Here is a 25667-nt window from a genome sequence, read left to right on the forward strand (position 1 = left end):
CCCACACGTGTGGGCGTTTGCACATCGCCCACACGCCTCCATCACCACTCATTTTGCCACGTATGAATAGATGACATCAGCAGAATTTTTTTTGGTTTTCGGCTTAAAAATGTTGTATCTCCTAAATAAAAAAGCGAACTAAAAATCCGTTTTCACCATTAAATCCGTCTCGACGAGATCTTCAAAACTAGACCCCATGTTGATATGTTTCAACGAATTTTTTTTTTGCCACGATGTTTACACTGCAGTTGCCATAGGGCTTAAACTAAAGTTGCCATGTGGCAATTTTAGTTTGTAGATCATGGCAATTTTAGTATTTTGATGATGGCAACTCCAGTACTTTGACCATGAAAATTATTTTTTGCATGAACCATGGCAATTTTACGTGCATGTATCATGGCAATTTTAGTTTATGGTTCATGGCAAGTCTAGTTTCTTAATTCCCCGTTTTATAAATGTCAAAATTTACTTTTAAATGTAGAAGAAAATAGCTGAAACATATCATGGCAACTTCAGTGTAAACATCATGGCAATTCATATGCAATAGACATGGCAACTTTTAATCCAAAAAAAAATTCATCAAAACATATCAACATGGGATCTAGTTTCGAAGATCTCATCGCGAAGGATTTAATGGTGAAAACGGATTTTCAATCGGATTTTTTGTTTAAGAGATAAAACATTTTAAAAACTGAAAATCCAAAAAGATTCCTGCATGCATGCATGCGATGACGTGGCAATCTGTTTACATTAGAGACGTGTGGTGCGTCTCCCTTCCTGCCACACGTGTGGCAGTTAGTGCGACCCTTAATAATTTAATCAATCACTTTTTTTCCTAGATGTCTTCCTAATACCATTCCTCTACCGCAACTGCTATAGTTAAGTAGATTCAAAGGATCAAATCAGGGTAAGATACATAGTGGGAGGAACCCAGCCTCCTTGAAGTTTAGCGCTTCCCGGCCGTCGGATCTGGCCCTTGATGCGTTGCCGTCCATCCGATCATGCCCCAGAAGGATCCCGTCCGTCGGATCGAACTGTAAAACTGTAGATCGAAACAGTATCCACCGCGTGTAGTTTTTATTGCCCCCCGAGGGCATTCTTGGAATTTTCGCTCTGAGGTAAAAGCCCTGCCGTCTCCTTCTCCTGTCGCAAACCTAGCCGCCGCATCGTTCCCCTCCAGCTCTCTCTCCCTCTCTCGACGCTGCCCATCGTAGCACGCCGCCTACAGCCGCCGCCGCCACCGCCGTGCTCCTATCCACTTCTCCCCTTTCATCTCCTGTCGCCGAGATCGTTGCCGCCGCGCTGCTCTCCCGTCGATCTCGCCCCTCGCCGTTGCTGGGAGGAGACGGTTGACCGTCTGATTGTATCGACGCCGACGAGTTCGGTGGGCACCGGGTCCTTCTACACCGTCACCGGCGCCGCCTCCTCGTGAGATCCCCACCATGGTGAGCTCCCCCACCCTCCCCTTCCCACCCCGCCCCTCCCCCCTACTCGCCCCTTTGCTTCGCACGGTTTCGGCCCCTCTGACCTCGGATATCCGATCTAAGCTACTGTTACCGCACGCGTGACGATGGTACTCCGTGGTGATGTAGGATCTGTGGTGATGTAGAAGGGCAGCAGGGCAGCAGCCTCAACGCCACAGGTCTTCCTCCTCTCCCCTTCTCTGCTTCATGTTCTATTACGTCAAACTTGAGCATGTAGGTACTATTTAGATGTGTAACTCTAGATTTATGTGGTAGAAATATGTTCTGAGAAGCTGCTCAGAGAATTTGCTTCATATACATACTAACCCTCTCCTAAATGATAAGTAGATGAGGCAGGTGACTTATCTCTGTTATTTTCCAGACCAATAGTATTTTAGTCAGCTTCAGGGTATGTTGAATATGAGAGTTAATGAAGATGATCGTTCTTTCTGTTGAGAGTACACAATCTGACTCACTTTAAAATAGCACCTTATCTTTATGAAAACACTATTTACAGTATGCTCACCTAATGAATCTATTAAACGATATAAATACCACTGGTTCATAGATTAGCTTGTGCCACCGTTGTTTTTTCACTTATCATGCCATTCTTATTTATGAGTCTGGCCTGGCACATTCTTCTTCCAAATATAGTATACCTATCTATAATACGAATACTGCATGTGCAGAACACATATATGTTGACTTCTCATGTATGTGATTACTTCTTTGGACACATCTGTATGCGTGGAGCCTCATTTCTGCAGTTCCTTGGCACAATGTGATACTCTGAATTGTTAAGTATACTTAAATTTGATTCTGTAGATAGGGTTGCTACTTTATATTCTGGTAAAGAAAAGGATGGTGTTTTGGTCCTGAGAAAATTCAAACCACCATCAATCTTTTGTCTAAATGAATTTCACAAAGAGAAGAGCAAGGGCGAACCAGGATTTATTGGCAGCATGATATTGTAATTGATGCGGTTCCAATATTTCTAGGATTCCATGAACCATTATGTGATTATTTCCAGTTTTGCAGTGGAGTGAGAACTAGAATCTTTAGCGTGTTCCAATATTTAATGCATATGTATCTTGTGATTGTGGAAATAAAAACTTGATAACCTTTGACCGCAACTACCAAAGGTCAATGACAAATTGATAACATATCTTTTGTTGGGTGGATGTGGTCTCCTTAATTTCACTAATATAACTGAGCTTCAGAGATTGCCGTTTTATGCCATTTGTTTTCCATCCTAGGCTCATTTCCAGGCCTGCTATTATTCTTTTTTGTTCTTCCTAAACTGTATCCTTTCTTTACCGTTCTCCTTTTCTTATGCAGGTAACCGCTGAGGATGTTTAAAAAGGACACCACCAATAGCAGAGCACTCTATTGCTGCAATTATATGCAGGTACAAAATCAATGCTAACTTTGGGGTCTCCCTTTATGGCCTTTCCTGTGATCATAAGAGCTACAAAGAGACGTGTTTGGTTTTAGGTCTGTATGATTTGATGTATGTATATTTATCCAATGAAAAAGCACTTTGCTTGCTTTAGTAGATAAGAAAACTCTCTATTTATATTATGATATATGTACATATATTATTTAAATGATGCACTAAGAACTGCTTGGGATAGCAATCGTCGAGGGGGTATTTACTTCTATATTGTCTGGATCGTGTTTACACTATTTTCTTGGTTGTAAAAGATCTACTGTTTTATATCGACCATGCATACAATGTTTACTTAGGGAATTCCAAGTCCGGAAGAAATTATTGATAAAATGTGTGTACATTCAGATCCTCGTGTGTATGTACACTGTAGTAAGTGTCCGGTTGTAATAAAATGTGAAATATTAATTGTTCCTTTATTCAATTACGGTCTTATTCATTGTTCCTTTATTCAATGACAGTTTTATCGTGTTCCTGGTTATGCTGCCCATGCAGTATATGATTATATGTACCATATTTTATACTCTGCTGCCTATTGTTATGCTATTCTCTAATGTATGCTTATGTGTTTCTTGCTTCTTATTTGTCCAGCGTGTGTGCATGATGTTGTTGGGTTGTTGACATGGCCCGTGGTCCAGTTGCGGCTCATGCTCAAGGCACGGTCGAGGCTGGTGTTGGGTTGGTAGGTGGTCGTGGCCGTGGCCGTGGGCGTTCTGCTGGTCATCGTGGACGAGCCACTGGCCGTGGGGGTTCTAATATAGGGCGTGCCCCTATTTCTGATAATGTCGCTGCTTGCCGGGTGCCTGACGCTGGAGCTGAGCCTCTTGACAGGCGTAGGGGTGTGAGTCGGCGGGTGCCTGCTGCTGGAGCTGAGCCTATCGCCAGGCGTGGGCGTGGCGCTCGGCAGGTGCCTGCCGCTGGGCGTGGCGCCATGCCTCGGCCAAGTGGTAGGGGTGTTCGTGGCCATGTCCCTGGTCGTGGTGCTGATTCTGGGAATGCAGCCGCTGCTGTTGTCCCTGGTGGGGCTGCTGGTCCTAGGTTCACCGCCGCTCGTAGGCGTGCGGCGGTCCCTGGGATTGCTAGACGTTACGTGCCATGTCAGCCTGTTGGGTGTCCTCCTCGAAGCCGTACAAGTAATTGTGTATCCATTGTTCTTTTTTTATATTTTGTCTCCTAGGGATTGATGATAATTATTTCGTTACTGTGTTGTTTGCGACGTGGTTAGGTGATGGCTGGTTCCCTTTTCTGAGCTCGACCGTGGCTGCGGTAAATCGCAGAAAACGGAAAATGTGTGTTGAGTTTCGGCGCGCTCAATATGAAGGTGCATGAAAGTTCTTCGTTTGTTGTTAGTTATTGTTGTTGGCCACGTGGTGGCTTACTTGGTTCTGCATGTCCTGTTAAGTGCGCGAGCTGCCGGTAGCGCGGCGGCACGCAACGGAGAAACTTGAGCACCGCCTTGTGCTCGGTGATGCCGTCGCCGAGGGCCTCGAGGTCGTTGAGGATGCCGGTGAGGCGGACAGCGAACTCCTCCATCCTCTCGCCATCCATGAACCGGAGATTCTCAAACTCCGAGCGACGCGTCTGCGCCCGGGCTTCGTGGACGCGCTCGGACCCCATCCTCAAGGTCTTGAGGGCGTCCCAAGCCTCCTTTGCCGAATCCTTCGCAGCCAAAGAGCGCAACATCTCCGGCGGCACAGCCTGGAGGATGATGCCCAAAGCTTCACGATCATCGCGGTAGTCGATGACGGCACCATGCTCGACCACCTCCCATAGGCCTTGCGCCTGCAGTCGCACTCGCATGACGAGCGCCCACTCGGTGTAGTTCGTGCGAGTCAGCGGGGGGAGCTGCACCATCGATGAGGTCTGCCGGACCACGCGCTCGACGACGCGAAGCTCGCCGCTGCCGCTGCCGTCGGTGAGCCGGGCCTTCGATGCCGTCGCCGGCTCCACCGGCTTCCCCTTGGCCAGCTCCGCCGCCTTGGACGCATCATCTCCCTCGGTGCCGGCCATCACAAGAATGGATCAAACCGTGGCTCTGTATACCAAATGTTGGCGCATCTCGAGGAGGAAGAAGACTCACACAAGTCTGGAGGTTGAAGAATAAACGACAACAAGGTTAAGGGGGTGATTGATAGAGTAAACCTTGTTGTCTAGGTATTCATCATGTTTATTTTGTCGCATTAGTTTTGTTCTTGCATGTAGTTGAAGCTATGGTGGTGTGCGCACGTCAGAGTTGTGTTTCACGTGTGCACACAATTGCAAAGCTAATTTGTTTTAATTAGTAGTTAGTTGCATGCCTAGTTAGTGGGAGGAGTGGTTCACACGCATGCATGGATAGAGTTTGTTAGACGGCTTAGTTGTGAACCTGATAATCACCAGCGTTGTGTCTCCATCAGCGAGGAGATCGGCCGAAACCGAGTGGCCAGAGAGGTAGTTAGTTTGTTGCCGTTTCTACCGGCTAGTGGAGCTAGTCGTGGCTCAAGCCGTTGTGTGGCTGGGTGTATGCGTGCACTACTAATAGGCTGTGTAACCAAGTTCATTTGTGAGAAGAAATAGAGAAAAGGCAAAGTTGTGTGTGCCAAGAGTCTCTGCGTATCTTCTTCAACCTCCATACTTGTGTGAGTCTTCTTCCTCCTCGAGCTGCGCCAACATTTGGCATCAGAGCCTTAACGATCCGAGGCGGTAGTGGTGGCGCGGCGGACTCCATGTGACGTGGGTGTCGGCGGCGCAAGGTGTGGACGCTGTTAGCGGCGCGATGCTGCTAGCGGCCGGTGCGTGTCTTCATCATTGTCGAGCTGCGTCACGAGCGATGGAGAGAGGTGGGCTGCCCGGTAAGTTGGGGCACCGGCGGCAAGGTGGTGATGGCCATGGAGTGGAGGCCATTGCCCCGAGGAGTTCCATGTCCGAGTCGTCGACAAGGTACGGTGCGTCATCGTCGACAACATGGAGGCGAGTCACCGGCGAGTTGCATCACCGGCAACGAACATGGAGGCGAGTCACCGGCGAGTTGCGGCACTGGTGGCGAATATGGAGGCGAGTCACTGGCGAGTTGCGGCACCGGTGATGACCATGGAGGTGAGTCACCGGCGAGTTGCGGCACTGGTGGCAAACATGCGGCAGGGAGCATGCCACGGCAGCACGCTCGTGGTGAAGGCGCGGGAGGTGTGGCTCTCATTGAAACTAGCAGCGTTAGCGACAATAGGTGTGACAAGATGGCATTGGTGGTCGTCTCCGTGTTGCACCGACGACATCGACGACCATGGGCTTCAAGAGAGGAATAAGAGACAACAAGGTTAAGGGGGTGATTGATAGAGTTAACCTTGTTGTATATATGGTTATTTTGAAGAAGATACAAACAACCAGATTATCAACTCTAGCCATGGTTAGGTTTCCAGCAATTGTTTGTGGGGATAATCACATGTCATGGAAAGTCAATGCACCACAGAAGATGCAAAGACTTGCTATCCTTTAACAGTTCACATACAATGATATTCTTTGAAAAATGTCTTACCATTTTACTGATAACTTTTACCAAGACCATGATTTTTGTTTGAGAACTTTTTGAAGCATATGCAGTATATTATTATATTATGCTTACTTCACAGTTCTTCTATTCATAAATACTTGCCTCCCACTACCAATTTTTCCTGAGTTTTGCTGATGTTGCACCACCTGATGACGTCGTTCCCTATTTTTCCCCGTATTTCTTTCCAAAAGATATTATTAACGCATCACGCTCCTTCCTAGCTTCACCGATTCTTCGGTCTTCCCAGTGACCCGACACGACGTCTCCCTTTCTTCCCCATCACGACGCCTCTGCTCCCTTTCTTCCCCACCGCACCTCTGCTCCCCTCACATGCAATTGTATCATAGCAGCCCCTCTCCCTCTCGACCTTCTCGAATCCCAACCGATCCCACTATTGTCTTGCAAGAGAAATAGATGGATTAATGCCGAAAGATGGAATGGATGGATTTACTGCTCTCTACTCATGCGCGGGTAACCGAAGCAATACCTCTCTCCTTTTTAAGTCGTGGACCTGATTCATTCCTGTCGTCTCGTGGCCACATATCTGTTGTAGAGTCGCCATGTTTTGCGCTCTGATAATGGTTGATGTTGATGGGCTGAGTTTGAAGCTGCCGATAATCATGTACCGGTGTCGCGCGTGCTCACCAGGATACACATGCAACCCTCGTCGTCGTCTTCCCTCTCCGTGCACGGTTCTCTCTACAGCCTCTTCCTCCCGGCGTCCTTGATTTTGCCCCCGCCCATCCGGTTTTTACATATCCCGTTCTTATTCCATAGATTTGAGAGTTGTTGCTCCCTAGAATAGCACAAGTTAACTATGCTGAAAATTCATCTGTTGGTTGGCACAAACCTCAAATTGTAGAATTCTGTCTGGGATGCTTAAACTTGATACGTAATTGCTACTTTGCTGCTCACGGCTGCAAACTAAACAAATGGTGTGGATCCACTTACTTCTCATACAAATATTAAAGAATTTCTGCCCATCTTTAGGTTACAGGCAGAACTTTACTACCATTCAGCATACGTAAGTGGTCAATAAAGTTTGTTTTAGTCATACACTCAATTACTAAGCTGCCGAATTAGAATTGTATGCATGCCATCTTTTCATACTGTTTGCTCTTGCAATTATTACTTAGAGGTATAAAACATCCTAGGCCGGGACTCATACACGCCATCGATGTTGCCCGCGACCCATCATAATCCCCTTGACCATTGACAAGTTCCCATCGATAATTCTTGGTTCTATTAACTGTTTTGGATCTCTGCCTTTTGTTGTATTGTTTCACGGCAATGGACAAGATCTTGCTTCTGTTTACCACTTTGGATCTTTGTCTTTTATTTGCTTGCGAGAATGCAGTGATGTGGTGCAAGATGCTTGAAATTTCGGCACAATTCTAAATGTTTAAGGTCATTAGAAAATTCTTCTTTGATATGTCGATGTTACTCTGGAAATTAATATTTAGCAACAACGCCGTCGAGGCATCATCTAGTTCATTACAATTAGGGCTGGACATAAAGCTGGAAGCTCGGTGAGCTTAATGAGCGCTCGGTAACTCGACTCATTTGAGCTCGACTCGTTTTCTTAATGAACTGAGCTGAGCATCAATTTTAGCTCATTAACACTAATGAGTTAAACAATCGAACTAACGAGTTTCACGAGCTACTCGTCAAGCTCACTAGCAACGTGCCAGTAGGCTATAAATCGTGGCAGCAGGCTACAAATATGCATCTTTTATGTACTTTTGCACATGGTAGGTCTTTGACAAATGCATGTCAGCATATTTTTGTAAGTATATCTATGTCCAAAATTTGTTGCTCTTGATACTTACATGATAGCTTGCTTCATTAGCTGAATACCCTGATACATCTTCTTAATGAGTTTTAACGAGCTGCTCGCGAGCACTCGCGAACATATAACGAACCGAGCCAATCCTTAAACCTAGCTCGTTATCCTTAAAACGATTCGAGCCTTAACGATCACGAATCATAACGAGCCGAGCCTTAACGATCCGAGCAGCTCGTTAGTCCAGCCCTAATTACAATGCAATCCGTTCTTCCACTCTCGCTCCCTTGCAAGAGTACTCTATGACCATAGACCCATAGCAAGTTCAAGGGGATCTTACCACCATGTTCTTGTTTGGGAACGCGGTAATTTCAAAAAAAATTCTACGACCACGCAAGATCTATCTAGGTGATGCATAGCAACGAGAGGGGAGAGTGTGTCCACGTACCCTCGTAGACCGAAAGCGGAAGAATTAAGTAACGCGGTTGATGTAGTCGGATGTCTTCGCGATCCAACCTCTCAAGTACCGAACGCACGGCACCTCCGTGATCTGCACACGTTCAGCTCGGTGACATCCCTTGAACTCTAGATCCAGCTGAGGCCGATGGAGAGTTCCGCCAGCACGACGGTGTAGTGACGGTGATGATGAAGTTACCGGCGCAAGGCTTCGCCTAAGCACTACGACGATATGACCGAGGTGGAAAACTGTGGAGGGGGGCACCGCACACGGCTAAAGATCAACTTGTTTGTCTTTGGGGTGACCCCCTCCCCCGTATATAAAGGAGGGAGGGAGGAGGAGGCCGGCCAGGGGAGGAGGCGCGCCATAGGGGGGGGGGTGATATGTCTCCAACGTATCTATAATTTTTCATTGTTCCATGCTATTATATTACCCCTTTTGGATGTTTATCGGCTTTATTTTACACATTTATATCATTTTGGGACTAACCTACTAACCGGAGGCCCAGCCCATATTGTTGTTTTATTGCCTGTTTCAGTATTTCGAAGAAAAGGAATATCAAACGGAGTCCAAACGGAATGAAACCTTTGGCATCATCATTTTTTGGAAGAATATCATCCTGGAGGCTTGGAGATCAAGTCAGAAGACCCTCGAGGAGCCCAGGAGATAGGGGGCGCCGCCCCCCCTACAGGGCGCACCCCCTATCTCGTGGGCCCCTCGAGCACCTCCCGACCGACTACTTTCACCTATATATGCCTACGTACCCTAAAACCATCAAAAATCAAGATAGATCGGGAGTTCCACCGCCGCAAGCCTCTGTAGCCACCAAAAACCTCTCGGGAGCCCGTTCCGGCACCCTGTCGGAGGGGGAATCTATCACCGGTGGCCATCTTCATCATCCCGGCGCTCTCCATGACGAGGAGGGAGTAGTTCACCCTTGGGGCTGAGGGTATGTACCAGTAGCTATGTGTTTGATCTCTCTCTCTCTCTCTCTCGTGTTCTCTCTATGACACGATCTTGATGTATCGCGAGCTTTGCTATTGTAGTTGGATCTTATGATGTTTCTCCCCCTCTACTCTCTTGTGATGAATTGAGTTTCCCCTTTGAAGTTATCTTATCGGATTGAGTCTTTTATGAGAACACTTGATGTATGTCTTGCCGTGCTTATCTGTAGTGACAATGGGATATCATGTGCCACTTGATGTATGTTTTGGTGACCAACTTGAAGGTTCCGGCCATGAACCTTTGCATAGGGGTTGGCACACGTTCTTGACTCTCCGGTAGAAACTTTGGGGCACTCTTTGAAGTACTTTTATGTTGGTTGGATGAATCTGAGATTGTGTGATGCATATTGTATAATCATGCCCACGGATACTTGAAGTGATAATGGAGTATCTAGGTGACATTAGGGTTTTGGTTGATTTGTGTCTTAAGGTGTTATTCTAGTACGAACTCTTTTTATAGATTGATCCGAAAGAATAGCTTTGAGGTGGTTTCGTACCCTACCATAATCTCTACATTTGTTCTCCGCTATTAGTGGCTTTGAAGTGACTCTTTGTTGCATGTTGAGGGCTTGTTATATGATCTATCTATGTTATTATTGTTGAGAGAACTTGCACTAGTGAAAGTATGAACCCTAGGCCTTGTTTCCTATCATTGCAATACCGTTTACACTCACTTTTATCATTAGTTACCTTGCTATTTTTTCAGATTACAAAAACCTTTATCTACCATCCATATTGCACTTGTATCACCATCTCTTCGCCGAACTAGTGCACCTATACAATTTGCCATTGTATTGGGTGTGTTGGGAACACAAGAGATTCTTTGTTATTTGGTTGCAGGGTTGCTTGAGAGAGACCATCTTCATCCTACGCCTCCTACGGATTAATAAACCTTAGGTCATCCACTTGAGGGAAATTTGCTACTGTCCTACAAACCTGTGCACTTGCAGGCCCAACAACGTCTACAAGAAGAAGGTTGTGTAGTAGACATCAAGCTCTTTTCTGGCGCCGTTGCCGGGGAGGTGAGTGCTTGAAGGTATATCTTTAGATCTTGCAATCGAATCTTTTTGTTTCTTGTTTTATCACTAGTTTAGTTTATAAAAGAAAACTACAAAAAAAATGGAGTTAAGTTTGTCTCATACGCTTTGTCTTTTTCATATCTTTCGTGAGTATGATGAAAAGGAAAATTGTGCTCAAGTGCTAGAATAAGAATGCATTAAAATTTTGGTATTACATCTTTGAATGATGAGCATGATTGCAATGTTGTTAGTATGAATTCCTTAAATATCCATGATGCTAATGGTATGCAAAGCCACAAGCTTGGGGAAGCTATGTTTGATGAATATGATATTTTTTGTCCCCCAAGTTTTGATGAGCAAATTTATTATGATGAAAGCATGCCTCCTATTTATGATGATTATATTGATGAAAGTGGGTTTGGAAGAGTGTCAACTTTAGGAAGTAGTGATCCCACTATTTTGGAGGATGTTGAATCTTATTATGATGAACATGAAAGTGGATTTGGAAGAGTGTCAACTTTATTTAGTGATGATTCCACTATTTCGGAAGAGGTCCCAATTGATTATGCGAACAAAGTTGCTATCTATGATGATTATTGTGATGACTTGTAAGCTATTAAGAATAATGATAACCATGAAACTTGTCATCATAATTTTAGTTTTCAATTGGATTATGCCTCACATGATAATTATTTTGTTGAGTTTGCTCCCACCACTATTCCGAATAAGAAGAATTTTGCTTATGTGGAGAGTAGTAAATTTTCTATGCTTGTAGATCATGAAAAGAATGCTTTAGGTGCTGGTTATATTGTTCAATTCATTCATGATGCTACTGAAAATTATTATGAGGGAGGAATATATGCTTGTAGGAATTCCAATAATATCAAGTTTCCTCTCTATGTGTTGAAAATTTTGAAGCTATGCTTGTTTTACCTTCCTATGCTTGTTGATTATTGTTCCCATAAGTTGTTTGCTCACAAAATCCCTATGCATAGTAAGTGGGTTAGACTTAAATGTGCTAGTCATATGCTTCATGATGCTCCCGTTATGTTTCAATTCTTATCTTTTATGTGAGCATCATTGTCATCATCATGCCTAGCTAGAAAGGCATTAAAGAAAAGCGCTTGTTGGGAGACAACCCAATATTTACCCTTACTGTTTTTGTGTGTCCACATGATTATGCTACTGTAATAATAATGTTTTATAGCTTTTGTTTCAATAAAGTGCCAAGTAAGACCTTTAGGATAACCTACGGTGATAGTTGTGTTGATCCTGCTGAAAATCAGAAACTTTTGCACCCAGTAAATTAGTTTTGTTAATTCACAGGAACGTGCTTCTGATCTGATTCGTCCTAATTTGGTAGAATTTTTGTAGTTCCAGAAGTATACATCTGATACAGATTACTACAGACTGTTCTATTTTTGACAGATTCTGTTTTCTATGTGTTGTTTGCTTATTTTGATGAATCTATAACTAGTATCGGAGGGTATGAACCATAGATAAGTTAGAATATAGTAGAAATTACACCAATATGAATTTAGAATGAGTTCATTACAGTACCTAAGTGGTGGTTTTGTTTTCTTATACTAACGGAGCTTACGAGTTTTCTGTTGAGTTTTGTGTTGTGGAGTTTTCAAGTTTTGGGTAAAGATTCGATGGACTATGGAATAAGGAGTGGTAAGAGCCTAAGCTTGGGGATGCCCAAGGCACCCCAAGGTAATATTCAAGGACAACCAAGAGCCTAAGCTTGGGGGTGCCCCGGATGGCATCCCCTCTTTCGTCTTCGTTCATCGGTAACTTTACTTGGAGCTATATTTTTATTCACCACATGATATGTGTTTTGCTTGGGGCGTCATTTTCTTTTATTTTGTTTTGCTTGCTGTTTGAATACAATACCAAGATCTGAAATTCCTTAATGTTAGAGAGTCTTCGCATAGTTGCACAATTATTCGACTACTCGTTGATCTTTACTTATATCTTTCGGAGTAGTTTGTCTTTTGCTCTAGTGCATCACTTATATCTTTTAGAGCACGGCGGTGGTTATATTTTGTAGAACTTTCTAGTATCTCATGCTTCACTTATATATTTTTGAGAGTCTTTTAGAACAGCATGGTATTTGCTATGGTTACAAAGTTGGTCCTAGAATGATGAGCATCCAAGTTGGGTATAATAAAAACTATCATAGAAGTGAATTGGATGCTATGATCAATTTGATACTTGATAATTGTTTTGAGATATGGAGGTAGTGATATTAAAGTTATGCTAGCTGGGTGATTATGAATTTAAAGAATGCTTGTGTTGAGGTTTGTGATTCCCGTAGCATGCACGTATGGTGAACCGCTTTGTGATGAAGTTGGAGCACAATTTTATTTATTGATTGTCTTCCTTATAAGTGGCGGTCGGGGACGAGCGATGGTATTTTCCTACAAATCTATCCCCCTAGGAGCATGCGCGTAGTGCTTTTGTTTTTGATGACTTCTAGATTTTTCCAACACGTATATGAGTTCTTCTGACTAATGTTGAGTCCATGGATTATACGCACCCTCACCCTTCCACCATTGCTAGCCTCTCTTGTGCCGCGCAACTTCCGCCGGTACCATACACCCACCATATACCTTCCTCAAAACAGCCACCATACCTACCTATTATGGCATTTCCATAGCCATTCCGAGATATATTGCCATGCAACTTTCCATCGTTCCGTTCATATGACACGCATTACTTTTGTCATATTGCTCTTTGCATGATCATGTAGTTGACATCGTATTTGTGGCAAGGCCACCTTCATAATTTTCATACATGTCGCTCTTGATTCATTGCATATCCCGGTACACCGCCGGAGGCATTCATATAGAGTCATATCTTGTTCTAGCTTTGAGTTGTAAATCCATAAAAGTGTGATGATCTTCATTATTAGAGCATTTTCCCAGTGAGGAAAGGATGATTTAGACTATGATTCCCCCACAAGTCGGGATGAGACTTCAGACTTTACAAAAAGAAAAAAAAGAGAAAAAAAAAGAGGCCAAAGAAAAAAAAGAGAAAAAAAAGAAAAAAAAAGAAAAAATTAGAGAAAAAGAGAGAAGGGACAATGCTACTATCTCTTTTTCACACTCGTGCTTCAAAATAGCACCATGATCTTCATGTTAGAGAGTCTCATATGTTGTCACTTTCATATACTAGTGGGAATTTTTCATTATAGAACTTGGATTGTATATTCCAATAATGGGCTTCCTCAAAAGTGCCCTAGGTCTTTGTGAGCAAGCAAGTTGGATGCACCCCACTTAGTTTCTTTTGTTGAGCTTTCATATATTTATAGCTCTAGTGCATCCATTGCAATGCAATCCCTACTCACTCACATTGATATCTATTAATGGGCATCTCCATAGCCCGTTGATACACCTAGTTGATGTGAGACTATCTTCTCCTTTTTGTCTTCTCCACAACCATCATTCTATTCCACATATAGTGCTATGTCCATGGCTCACGCTCATGTATTGCGTGAAAGTTGAAAAAGTTTGAGATTATTAAAGTATGAAACAATTGCTTGGCTTGTCATCGGGGTTGTGCATGATTAAATACTTTGTGTGATGAAGATGGAGCAACAACCAGACTATATGATTTTATAGGGATAACTTTCTTTAGCCATGTTATTTTGAGAAGACATGATTACTTTGATTAGTATGCTTGAAGTATTACTATTTCTTATGTCAATATGAACTTTTATTTTGTATCATTTGGATCTGAACATTCATGCCACAATAAAGAAAATTACATTATAAATTATGCTAGGTAGCATTCCACATCAAAAATTCTGTTTTTATCATTTACCTACTCGAGGACGAGCAGGAATTAAGCTTGGGGATGCTTGATACATCTCCAACGTATCTATAATTTTTGATTGTTCCATGATATTATATGACCCCTTTTGGATGTTTATGGGCTTTATTTTACACATTTATATCAATTTTGGGACTAACCTACTAACCGGAGGCCCAGTCCATATTGCTGTTTTAGTGCCTCTTTCAGTATTTCGAAGAAAAGGAATATCAAACGGAGTCCAACCGGAATGAAACCTTCGGCATCATCATTTTTTGGAAGAATATCATCCTGGAGGCTTGGAGATCAAGTCAGAAGACCCTCGAGGAGCCCAGGAGATAGGGCCCCCCCCCTACAGGGCGCGACCCCCTGTCTCGTGGACCCCTCGAGCACCTCCCGACCGACTACTTTCGCCTATATATGCCTACGTACCCTAAAACCATCAAAAATCAAGATAGATCGGGAGTTCTGCCACCGCAAGCCTCTGTAGCCACCAAAAACCTCTCGGGAGCCCGTTCCGGCACCCTGCCGGAGGGGGAATCCATCACCGGTGGCCATCTTCATCACCCCGGCGCTCTCCATGACGTGGAGGGAGTAGTTCACCCTCGGGGCTGAGGGTATGTACCAGTAGCTATGTGTTTGATCTCTCTCTCTCTCGTGTTCTCTCTATGGCACGATCTTGATGTATCGCGAGGTTTGCTATTGTAGTTGGATCTTATGATGTTTCTCCCCCTCTACTCTCTTGTGATGAATTGAGTTTCCCCTTTGAAGTTATCTTATCGGATTGAGTCTTTTATGAGAACACTTGATGTATATCTTGCCGTGCTTATCTGTGGTGACAATGGGATATCATGTGCCACTTGATGTATGTTTTGGTGACCAACTTGCGGTTTCCGCTCATGAACCTTTGCATAGGGGTTGGCACACGTTCTTGACTCTCCGGTAGAAACTTTGGGGCACTCTTTGAAGTACTTTTATGTTGGTTGGATGAATCTGAGATTGTGTGATGCATATCGTATAATCATGCCCACGGATACTTGAAGTGACAATGGAGTATCTAGGTGACATTACGGTTTTGGTTGATTTGTGTCTTAAGGTGTTATTCTAGTACGAACTCTTTTTATAGATTGATCCGAAAGAATAGCTTTGAGGTGGTTTCATACCCTACCTAATCTCTACATTTGTTCTCCGCTATTAGTGACTTTGGAGTGACTCTTTGTTGCATGTTGAGGGCTTGTTATATGATCTATCTATGTTATTATTGTTGAGAGAACTTGCACTAGTGAAAGTACGAACCCTAGGCCTTGTTTCCTATCATTGCAATACCGTTCACACTCACTTTTATCATTAGTTACCTTGCTGTTTTTTCAGATTACAAAAACCTTTATCTACCATCCATATTGCACTTGTATCACCATCTCTTCGCCGAACTAGTGCACCTATACAATTTGCCATTGTATTGGGTGTGTTGGGGACACAAGAGACTCTTTGTTATTTGGTTGCAGGGTTGCTTGAGGGAGACCATATTCATCCTACGCCTCCTATGGATTGATAAACCTTAGGTTATCCACTTGAGGGAAATTTGCTATTGTCCTACAAACCTGCGCACTTGCAGGCCCAACAACGTCTACAAGAAGAAGGTTGTGTAGTAGACATCAAGCTCTTTTCTGGCGCCGTTGCCGGGGAGGTGAGTGCTTGAAGGTATATCTTTAGATCTTGCAATCGAATCTTTTTGTTTCTTGTTTTATCACTAGTTTAGTTTATAAAAGAAAACTACAAAAAAATGGAGTTAAGTTTGTCTCATATGCTTCGTCTTTTTAATATCTTTCGTGAGTATGATGAAAAGGAAAATTGTGCTCAAGTGCTAGAAGAAGAATGCATTAAAATTTTGGTATTACATCTTTGAATGATCAGCATGATTGCAATGTTGTTAGTATGAATTCCTTAAATATCCATGATGCTAATGATATGCAAAGCCACAAGCTTGGGGAAACTATGTTTGATGAATATGATATTTTTTGTCCCCCAAGTTTTGATGAGCAAATTTATTATGATGAAAGCATGTCTCCTATTTATGATGATTATATTGATGAAAGTGGGTTTGGAAGAGTGTCAACTTTAGGAAGTAGTGATCCCACTATTTTGGAGGATGTTGAATCTTATTGTGATGAATATGAAAGTGGATTTGGAAGAGTGTCAACTTTATTTAGTGATGATTCCACTATTTTGGAAGAGGTTCCAATTGATTATGAGAATAAAGTTGGTATCTATGATGATTATTGTGATGACTTGTATTCTATTAAGAATAATGATAACCATGAAACTTGTCATCATGATTTTAGTTTTCAATTGGATTATGCCTCACATGATAATTATTTTGTTGAGTTTGTTCCCACCACTATTCCGAATGAGAAGAATTTTGCTTATGTGGAGAGTAGTAAATTTTCTATGCTTGTAGATCATGAAAAGAATGCTTTAGGTGCTGGTTATATTGTTCAATTCATTCATGATGCTACTGAAAATTATTATGAGGGAGGAATATATGCTTGTAGGAATTCCAATAATATCAAGTTTCCTCTCTATGTGTTGAAAATTTTGAAGCTATGCTTGTTTTACCTTCCTATGCTTGTTGATTATTGTTCCCATAAGTTGTTTGCTCACAAAATCCCTATGCATAGTAAGTGGGTTAGACTTAAATGTGCTAGTCATATGCTTCATGATGCTCCCGTTATGTTTCAATTCTTATCTTTTATGTGAGCATCATTGTCATCATCATGCCTAGCTAGAAAGGCATTAAAGAAAAGCGCTTGTTGGGAGACAACCCAATATTTACCCTTACTGTTTTTGTGTGTCCACATGATTATGCTACTGTAATAATAATGTTTTATAGCTTTTGTTTCAATAAAGTGCCAAGTAAGACCTTTAGGATAACCTACGGTGATAGTTGTGTTGATCCTGCTAAAAATCAGAAACTTTTGCACCCAGTAAATTAGTTTTGTTAATTCACAGGAACGTGCTTCTGATCTGATTCGTCCTAATTTGGTAGAATTTTTGTAGTTCCAGAAGTATACATTTGATACAGATTACTACAGACTGTTCTATTTTTGACAGATTCTGTTTTCTATGTGTTGTTTGCTTATTTTGATGAATCTATAAGTAGTATCGGAGGGTATGAACCATAGATAAGTTAGAATATAGTAGAAATTACACCAATATGAATTTAGAATGAGTTCATTACAGTACCTAAGTGGTGGTTTTGTTTTCTTATACTAACGGAGCTTACGAGTTTTCTGTTGAGTTTTGTGTTGTGGAGTTTTCAAGTTTTGGGTAAAGATTCGATGGACTATGGAATAAGGAGTGGTAAGAGCCTAAGCTTGGGGATTCCCAAGGCACCCCAAGGTAATATTCAAGGACAACCAAGAGCCTAAGCTTGGGGGTGCCCCGGATGGCATCCCCTCTTTCGTCTTCGTTCATCGGTAACTTTACTTGGAGCTATATTTTTATTCACCACATGATATGTGTTTTGCTTGGGGCGTCATTTTCTTTTATTTTGTTTTGCTTGCTGTTTGAATACAATACCAAGATCTGAAATTCCTTAATGTTAGAGAGTCTTCGCATAGTTGCACAATTATTCGACTACTCGTTGATCTTTACTTATATCTTTCGGAGTAGTTTGTCTTTTGCTCTAGTGCATCACTTATATCTTTTAGAGCACGGCGGTGGTTATATTTTGTAGAACTTTCTAGTATCTCATGCTTCACTTATATATTTTTGAGAGTCTTTTAGAACAGCATGGTATTTGCTATGGTTACAAAGTTGGTCCTAGAATGATGAGCATCCAAGTTGGGTATAATAAAAACTATCATAGAAGTGAATTGGATGCTATGATCAATTTGATACTTGATAATTGTTTTGAGATATGGAGGTAGTGATATTAAAGTTATGCTAGCTGGGTGATTATGAATTTAAAAAATGCTTGTGTTGAGGTTTGTGATTCCCGTAGCATGCACGTATGGTGAACCGCTTTGTGATGAAGTTGGAGCACAATTTTATTTATTGATTGTCTTCCTTATGAGTGGCGGTCGGGGACGAGCGATGGTATTTTCCTACAAATTTATCCCCCTAGGAGCATGCGCGTAGTGCTTTTGTTTTTGATGACTTCTAGATTTTTCCAACACGTATATGAGTTCTTCTGACTAATGTTGAGTCCATGGATTATACGCACCCTCACCCTTCCACCATTGCTAGCCTCTCTTGTGCCGCGCAACTTCCGCCGGTACCATACACCCACCATATACCTTCCTCAAAACAGCCACCATACCTACCTATTATGGCATTTCCATAGCCATTCCGAGATATATTGCCATGCAACTTTCCATCGTTCCGTTCATATGACACGCATTACTTTTGTCATATTGCTCTTTGCATGATCATGTAGTTGACATCGTATTTGTGGCAAGGCCACCTTCATAATTTTCATACATGTCGCTCTTGATTCATTGCATATCCCGGTACACCGCCGGAGGCATTCATATAGAGTCATATCTTGTTCTAGCTTTGAGTTGTAAATCCATAAAAGTGTGATGATCTTCATCATTAGAGCATTGTCCCAGTGAGGAAAGGATGATGGAGACTATGATTCCCCCACAAGTCGGGATGAGACTTCGGACTTTACAAAAATAAAAAAAAGAGAAAAAAAAGAGGCCAAAGAAAAAAAAGAAAAAGAAAAAAGAAAAAAATGAGAGATAAAGAGAGAAGGGACAATGCTACTATCTATTTTTCACACTTGTGCTTCAAAATAGCACCATGATCTTCATGTTAGAGAGTCTCATATGTTGTCACTTTCATATACTAGTGGGAATTTTTCATTATAGAACTTGGATTGTATATTCGAATAATGGGCTTCCTCAAAAGTGCACTAGGTCTTCGTGAGCAAGCAAGTTGGATGCACCCCACTTAGTTCTTTTGTTGAGCTTTCATATATTTATAGCTCTAGTGCATCTGTTGCATGGCAATCCCTACTCACTCACATTGATATCTATTAATGGGCATCTCCATAGCCCGTTGATACGCCTAGTTGATGTGAGACTATCTTCTCCTTTTTGTCTTCTCCACAACCACCTTTCTATTCCACATATAGTGCTATGTCCATGGCTCACGCTCATGTATTGCATGAAAGTTGAAAAAGTTTGAGATTATTAAAGTATGAAACAATTGCTTCGCTTGTCATCGGGGTTGTGCATGATTAAATACTTTGTGTGATGAAGATGGAGCAACAGCCAGACTATATGATTTTATAGGGATAACTTTCTTTAGCCATGTTATTTTGAGAAGACATGATTACTTTGATTAGTATGCTTGAAGTATTAGTATTTCTTATGTCAATATGAACTTCTATTTTGTATCATTTGGATCTGAACATTCATGCCACAATAAAGAAAATTACATTATAAATTATGCTAGGTAGCATTCCACATCAAAAATTCTGTTTTTATCATTTACCTACTCGAGGACGAGCAGGAATTAAGCTTGGGGATGCTTGATACATCTCCAACGTATATATAATTGTTTATTGTTCCATGCTATTATATTACCCCTTTTGGATTTTTATGGGCTTTATTTTACACATTTATATCATTTTTGGGACTAACCTACTAACCGGAGGCCCAGTCCATATTGCTGTTTTATTGCCTATTTCAGTATTTAGAAGAAAAGGAATATCAAACGGAGTCCAAACGGAATGAAACCTTTGGAATCATCATTTTTTGGAAGAATATCATCCTGGAGGCTTGGAGATCAAGTCAGAAGACCCTCGAGGAGCCCAGGAGATATGGGGTGCCCCCCCTACAGGGCGCGGCCTCCTGTATCGTGGACCCCTCGAGCACCTCCCGACCGACTACTTTCACCTATATATGCCTACGTACCCTAAAACCATCAAAAATCAAGATAGATCGGGAGTTTCGCCGCCGCAAGCCTCTGTAGCCACCAAAAACCTCTCGGGAGCCCGTTCCGGCACCCTGCCGGAGGGGGAATCCATCACCGGTGGCCATCTTCATCATCCCGACGCTCTCCATGACGAGGAGGGAGTAGTTCACCCTCGGGGCTGAGGGTATGTACCAGTAGCTATGTGTTTCATCTCTCTCTCTCTCTCTCTCTCTCTCTCTCTCTCTCTCTCTCTCTCTCTCTCTCTCTCTCTCGTGTTCTCTCTATGGCACGATCTTGATGTATCGTGAGCTTTGCTATTGTAGTTGGATCTTATGATGTTTCTCCCCCTTTACTCTCTTGTGATGAATTGAGTTTCCCCTTTGAAGTTATCTTATCGGATTGAGTCTTTTATGAGAACACTTGATGTATGTCTTGCCGTGCTTATCTGTGGTGACAATGGGATATCATGTGCCACTTGATGTATGTTTTGGTGACCAACTTGCGGGTTCCGCCCATGAACCTTTGCATAGGGGTTGGCACACATTCTTGACTCTCCGGTAGAAACTTTGGGGCACTCTTTGAAGTACTTTTATGTTGGTTGGATGAATCTGAGATTGTGTGGCACATATCGTATAATCATGCCCACGGATACTTGAAGTGACAATGGAGTATCTAGGTGACATTAGGGTTTTGGTTGATTTGTGTCTTAAGGTGTTATTCTAGTACAAACTCTTTTTATAGATTGATCCGAAAGAATAGCTTTGAGGTGGTTTCGTACCCTACCATAATCTCTACATTTGTTCTCCGCTATTAGTGGCTTTGAAGTGACTCTTTGTTGCATGTTGAGGGCTTGTTATATGATCTATCTATGTTATTATTGTTGAGAGAACTTGCACTAGTGAAAGTATGAGCCATAGGCCTTGTTTCCTATCATTGCAATACCGTTTACACTCACTTTTATCATTAGTTACCTTGCTATTTTTTCAGATTACAAAAACCTTTATCTACCATCCATATTGCACTTGTATCACCATCTCTTCGCCGAACTAGTGCACCTATACAATTTGCCATTGTATTGGGTGTGTTGGGGACACAAGAGACTCTTTGTTATTTGGTTGCAGGGTTGCTTGAGAGAGACCATCTTCATCCTACGCCTCCTACAGATTGATAAACCTTAGGTCATCCACTTGAGGGAAATTTGCTACTGTCCTACAAACCTGTGCACTTGCAGGCCCAACAACATCTACAAGAAGAAGGTTGTGTAGTAGACATCAGGGGGCAATCCTACTCCAAGTAGGATTCGGGCTCCCTTTCCTATTCCAACAAGGAGAAGGGGGAAGGAGGGGGAGGGGAGAAGGAAAGGAGGGCCGGCCCCCCTAGTCCAATTCGTTTTGAGCCGGGGGGGGCGCCACACCTTGGCCTGCCTTCCCTCTTCCACCACTTGGCCCATGAGGCCCATTAACCCCCCCGGGGGGTTCCGGTAACCCCCCGGTACTCCGAAAAATACCCGATACACCTCGGAACTATTACGGTGTCCGAATATAGTCTTCCAATATATCAATCTTTATGTATTGACCATTTCGAGACTCCTCGACATGTCTGTGATCTCATACGGGACTCCGAACAACCTTCTGTACATCAAATCAAATAAACTCATAATACCAATCGTCATCGAATGTTAAGCGTCCGGACCCTACGGGTTCGAGAACTATGTAGACATGACTGAGACACATCTCCGGTCAATAACCAATAGCAGAACCTGGATGCTCATATTGGTTCCTACATATTCTACAAAGATCTTTATCGGTCAAACCGCATAACAACATACATTGTTTCCTTTGTCATCGGTATGTTACTTGCCCGAGATTCGATCGTTGGTATCATCATACCTAGTCCACTCTCGTTACCGGCAAGTCTCTTTACCCGTTCTATAATGCTTCATCTCGTAACTAACTCATTAGTCACAATGCTTGCAAGGCTTATAGTGATGAGTATTACCGAGAGGGCCCAGAGATACCTCTCCGAAACACGGAGTGACAAATCCTAAGCTCGATCTATGCCAACCCAACAAATGTTGGGGAACGTAGTAATTTCAAAAAAATTCCTACGCACACACAAGATCATGGTGATGCATAGCAACAAGAGGGGAGAGTGTGTCCACGAACCCTCAGAGACCGAAAGCGAAAGCGTTAGCACAACGCAGTTGATGTAGTCGTATGTCTTCACGATCCAACCGATCAAGTACCGAATGCACTGCACCTCTGAGTTCTGCACACGTTCAACTCGATGACGTCCCTCGAACTCCGTTCCAGCCGAGCTTTGAGGGAGAGTTCCGTCAGCACGACGGCATGGTGATGATGATGATGTTCTACCGACGCAGGGCTTCGCCTAAGCACCGCTACGATATTATCGAGGTGGATTATCGTGGAGGGGGCCACCGCACACGGCTAAGAGATCCAAGGGATCAATTGTTGTGTATAGAGGTGCCCCCCTGCCCTCGTATATAAAGGAGCAAGGGGGAAGGCCGGCCAGCCTTGGGGCGCACCAAGGAGGGGAGGAGTCCTCCTCCTAGTAGGAGTAGGACTCCCCTCTTTCCTAGTCAAACTACGAAAAGGAAGGGGGAAGGAAGGAGAGGGAAAGGAGAAGGAAAGGGGGGGCGCCCCCCTCCCTAGTCCAATTAGGAACCCCTATAGGGAGGGGGCGCAGCTGCCCCTTGTGGGCTGCCTTCCCTCTTCACTATGGCCCATGTAGGCCCAATAGTCCCCCGGGGTTTCCGATAACCCCCGGCACTCCGATAAATACCCGAATCACTCGGAACCTTTCAGATGTCCGAATATAGTCGTCCAATATATCGATCTTTACGTTCAACCATTTCGAGACTCCTCATCATGTCCCCGATCTCATCCGGGACTCCGAACTACCTTCGGTACATGAAAACACATAAACTCATAATATAACCGTCATCGAACTTTAAGCATGCGGACCCTACGGGTTCGAGAACTATGTAGACATGACCGAGACACGTGTCCGGTCAATAACCACTAGCAGAACATGGATGCTCATATTGGCTCCCACATATTCTACGAAGATCTTTATCGGTCAAACCACATAACAACATACGTTGTTCCCTTTGTCATCGGTATGTTACTTGCCCGAGATTCGATCATCGGTATCTCAATACCTAGTTCAATCTCGTTACTGGCAAGTCTCTTTACTCATTCCGTAATACATCATCCTGTAACTAACTCATTAGTTACAATGCTGGCAAGGCTTATAGTGATGTGCATTACCGAGTGGGCCCAGAGATACCTCTCCGACAATCGGAGTGACAAATCCTAATCTCGAAATACGCCAACCCAACAAGTACCTTCGGAGACACCTGTAGAGCACCTTTATAATCACCCAGTTACGTTGTGACATTTGGTAGCACACAAAGTGTTCCTCCGGTAAAAGGGAGTTGCATAATCTCATAGTTATAGGAACATGTATAAGTCATGAAGAAAGCAATAGCAGCATACTAAACGATCAAGTGCTAAGCTAACGGAATGGGTCAAGTCAATCACATCATTCTCCTAATGACGTGATCCCGTTAATCAAATGACAACTCATGTATATGGTTAGGAAACTTAACCATCTTTGATTAACGAGCTAGTAAAGTAGAGGCATACTAGTGACACTATGTTTGTCTATGTATTCACACATGTATTATGTTTCCGGTTAATACAATTCTAGCATGAATAATAAACATTTATCATGAAATGAGGAAATAAATAATAACTTTATTATTGCCTTTAGGGCATATTTTCTTCAACAAACACCTTCGGAAACACCTGTAGAGCATCTTTATAATCACCCATTTATGTTTTGACATTTGATAGCACACAAAATGTTCCTCCGGTATTCGGGAGTTGCATAATCTCATAGTCTGAGGAACTTGTATAAGTCATGAAGAAAGCAGTAGCAATGAAACTGTAACGATCATAATGCTAAGCTAACGGATGGGTAATGTCCATCACATCATTCTCCTAATGATGTGATCTCGTTCATCAAATGACAACACATGTCTACGGTTAGAAAACATAACCATCTTTGATCAACGAGCTAGTCAAGTAGAGGCATACTAGGGACAATATGTTTTGTCTATGTATTCACACATGTACTAAGTTTCTGGTTAATACAATTCTAGCATGAACAATAAACATTTATCATGAAATAAGGAAATGAATAATAACTTTATTATTGCCTCTAGGGCATATTTCCTTCAGTTCTTCCTCACATGTGATAGCGGTCGGCCGCATTATGTGTTCTTTCTCCCCCGATAAGTGTGATGTATCAAATTTCTGGTTGATTTTCTTTGTAGGGCATACTATGATTTATTTGCCTTTTTTCTTTGCTTCTGGGAGGCGCAAGACCTCTTTTGCATTTTAGTTTTCTTTGAGTCATTTTGTGTTGATCTGCTCCTTGAGGGCGGATGAATAAGCGAGGGGTATAATGTCATGGGAGGTAGAAAATGATACAATAAGCGTTTTGTTTTGATCCATCGACTTCGCTAGTTCTCTGGCATTGCAACAGAGTTGTAGTTTACCACATTGCAAGTGGGCTTATTATCATAATGAAGATCATAGATACTGGAGGACTATATGAGTTTTGCCTAATGGTATTTCAGTAGATTGTAGGAGTTTAAGAAAATTATTTAATATGAAGTCGAAAATCATTTATCTATCTAAATTTGAGACCCAATATTTTGTGAAATGCCTTGCAAGTGTACTCAAAGTTCAATTGTTTTCATTGTGTGCCCTAAACACTATGGAACTAGATATTCGAATCAAATACACCTAAACTAGTAAATATTCAAATAATTATTTGGCTCAATAATAGTTCTTTTTGTTCCTCATCCATTCACAACAACTAGGCACTAAGCCTACCATCCATTGCATATGAGGTTGATGTTATTACACTGAAATAATGGTACTTACACTTTTTTTTAAATTAAATCAGGTTTATATTAGATAACAGATTATCAGATAGAATCAGACCCATGTAAACCGACCCTAAACATATAGTAGATTAGAGCATCTCTAGCAGATCCGTGCAAAATTCCAGCCGTCTTATCGGATGAAGCATTTTGTTTTTTGCCCGAACAGGTCCGCTAAACTTAGCTGGGGCCAGCGCTATATCTACGACTTCGCTCCCTTTTACTGGATGCAGACATTATCCCCTCCGATGC

General features: G+C 42.5%; 1 long non-coding RNA gene across 1 annotated transcript; it reads left to right on the plus strand.

Moving 5' to 3' along the window:
• Positions 1–1580: 1580 nt before the first annotated feature.
• Positions 1581–3596, plus strand: LOC119336783. Its single transcript, XR_005162839.1, has 3 exons — positions 1581–1642; positions 2802–2871; positions 3502–3596. It is a non-coding gene; the product is annotated as an uncharacterized LOC119336783 (long non-coding RNA).
• The last annotated feature ends 22071 nt before the right edge of the window (positions 3597–25667 follow it).

This window comes from Triticum dicoccoides, chromosome 7B (assembly GCF_002162155.2).
Source record: "Triticum dicoccoides isolate Atlit2015 ecotype Zavitan chromosome 7B, WEW_v2.0, whole genome shotgun sequence".
Lineage (NCBI taxonomy): Eukaryota > Viridiplantae > Streptophyta > Magnoliopsida > Poales > Poaceae > Triticum > Triticum dicoccoides.